General features: G+C 44.7%; 1 long non-coding RNA gene across 1 annotated transcript in view; it reads right to left on the reverse strand.

The window, feature by feature from the left end:
* Positions 1 to 479: 479 nt before the first annotated feature.
* The window catches only part of LOC112549395, a 20,056-nt gene continuing 17,929 nt past the window's right edge, over positions 480 to 2,606 (reverse strand). The window contains exon 5 of the long non-coding RNA XR_003092794.1: positions 480 to 688. This is a non-coding gene — a long non-coding RNA (uncharacterized LOC112549395). The remainder of the gene's footprint in view (positions 689 to 2,606) is intronic.

The following is a 2,606-nucleotide window of genomic DNA, read 5'->3' on the forward strand; positions in this document are numbered from 1 at the left end:
AGCAAATTTTACTGTTTGATGGGTTTCAGTTCAGTGCCAAAACTGCTGCTTACGTTGGGTTTTTAGCACAGTTCAGATCTCCACCTGCTATAAATAAAAGGCAGGATTTGTAGACAAATGAGGGCAAATCAGAAGCAGCCTTGTGGGGCTGATGCACATAGATCATAAGCAGCCATGGAAAATCCTTACTGCAAGAAAGCTTTATGTTATTTTTGTTGCTAGGGTAGCAAACAGAAATGACGCAATGAATTAAATTCTGTTTCACCTTGTTCCATTTTCTAGCAAGAGTAAGTATAAAACATTTTGTGTTAGGATTAGATCAAGAATCAACTGAAGTGAAAAAGGAAGCTGTTCCTACAGAACTAAAAAATTTGAGTTACAATTTTATTTGTAATAAACATGTACAGCCTTAACAAATGCAGCTGCAAACTTGTCAGATCTAATCAGCTGAACAGTACTGAAGAGTTTCAGCCCTTGGATATTAGAGCTCTAGGAGCACAGGTGTTGACTTAGGAAGTGGCACTCCACTTAGGGAAGGGCAGTCCAGTCGGTGGTCTGTGTACTGCATGTGGCCCCTGAAGGGTTAAACTGTGCTCTCCAGGCTTGCAGTCTGGGTGCTCTTCTTACTGCTGCCACCGGAGTCCTTGGGCTCCCCCTGGTTCTTCCACCTTCTGTTGCCTGTCCCCACCTGTGGGCCAAAGTGTAGCAGTGCAGCCTGTGGGATCCAGGAACCTGTGCCATGGAGCTGGTCCTATGTGCATGGACACTACACAGCCCATGCACCCCTCCATCATGTGACATCCTACTCCCTCCCTGCCCACTGGGGACACTGTAAAAAGAATCTCTTTGGAGGTGGGATGAAGGGAGCAGCTGCACCAGAGCTTTTCTTCAGCTGGCTCCACTGCTTGTAAAGTGCTCGTTGCAATTTTTTTATTTTTACTTTTCCTCTGTGAAGGTGAGGCAGGGAAAGCCCCTGCCCTGTGGGCTGCAGGAGGTGGCACTGGCAGAGGGGCTCCTCTTTGAACTCATCTGGCTGCGCAGCCAATCAGCACATGCGCAGTTGGGCAAAAGCATCACAGACAGACAGACTAAGGCTTTTCTTATATTAGAATGCTAAAGTATTTGGTTGCTGATATTTGCAATTTCATCCGAAGTCCTGTGATACATGACATTAATCTTAAGGCCCAAGCTCTTGGAATCACATGATTAAAACAAAAAATTATAGGTGAAATAGTAGTGCAGAATTTCTTAGTTGCAGTTTAAATACTGAAAATGTGAGCCGAATGTATTCCAACAGCTCAGCACATAGGCGGCCAATTTGTTTCTTACTAATCAGGAGGAATTGGTTGAAAATCTGAAAGTAAGAGGCAACTTGCTTGAGAGTGATCCCAAGGAAAAGAAGAAAGGAGAGCAGCAAAATAAGAAATGTTGGACTTCACAAAAGCAGCTTTCAACAAACTCATAGAACTGGTAGACAGAATGATGTAGAAGGTAAATCTAAAGTGAAAAATGTTGTTTGGCACAATTGGCTATTCCTTAAAAACAACATATTAAGGCACAAGAGCATGTTATCCTGATGCAAGAGAAGAAGTGCAAGCACAGCAAGAGACTGGTGTGGCTAAACCATGAATTATTCAATGTCTTGCAATTTAGAAAGCTGTCTTTCAAAAAGTGTAGTCAGCCATATTAGTGTGGATGTGTACAAGACTATGGAAAGATATAACAAAACACTGTTTTTAAAAAAGGCAGGAGGAAAGCTGACCACTTGGGAATGTGTCAGCTGAACCAATTATTTGATTTGTCTACTTCTATATAGGTATGCTGTAGCTAGGATACTTTAATTTTAAACCTGAATGAAACAGGTTTAAAGATGCAACTGTTTAACTTGCACTTACAGTAGAATAGAGCAGGCAGATAAAGTGCAGAGGATCAGCTGTAAAGTGCTATGATTTTAAAGAGTGTTATTTCTCCATCCATCTGTAAAAGTACAGATGTAAGAGTACAGTAAGAGCATACAGGGACAAAATGAGAGGTTGTCATGAACTAACATACAGCTAGCAAAGGTCACTAAAATTTTATTTAATGTATGCAGTTTTAGCAAAGGTCATAAACAAGTCATAAAAACATTCTATGAATGTTAGAAGTAGGAGAAAAATGCAGATGATGGGGAAAGGAAGCTAATATTGGAGATAGTGGGGAGAGCTGAAATGTTTAACACCTCTCATTTTCAGTTGTTACCAGAAGGACCAACTGTCAGATGACAGCAAGGACGGGGGGCGGTAGATACTCAAATTTCTCAACAGCTCTGCTCCCACATTGCACCACCGCCGGCCTCCCAGCACACCCATGGCTTTTCCTGGGGCTTGGGTGTAGGTGAGGCGTTCAGCCGGGGCTGCACCGAACAACAGTGAGGGTCTGGGAGCGGAGCTGCGGTGAACTACGGGGTGGCTGCAGCCTCCTCTCCGCGCCGCCGGAGCCCACTCCAAGCCCAGCCCCCGGCAAGAAAAGGCACGCACAGCTCCGGCTCCACCCCGCAGCTGCAGCCCGCCTCACGCCACACGGGTCTGGGGCACTTCCCCCGCCCTCCTGGGGTGCAAACAGCGGTG

Source organism: Alligator sinensis, unplaced genomic scaffold, assembly GCF_000455745.1.
Source record: "Alligator sinensis unplaced genomic scaffold, ASM45574v1 scaffold188_1, whole genome shotgun sequence".
Taxonomy (NCBI): domain Eukaryota; kingdom Metazoa; phylum Chordata; order Crocodylia; family Alligatoridae; genus Alligator; species Alligator sinensis.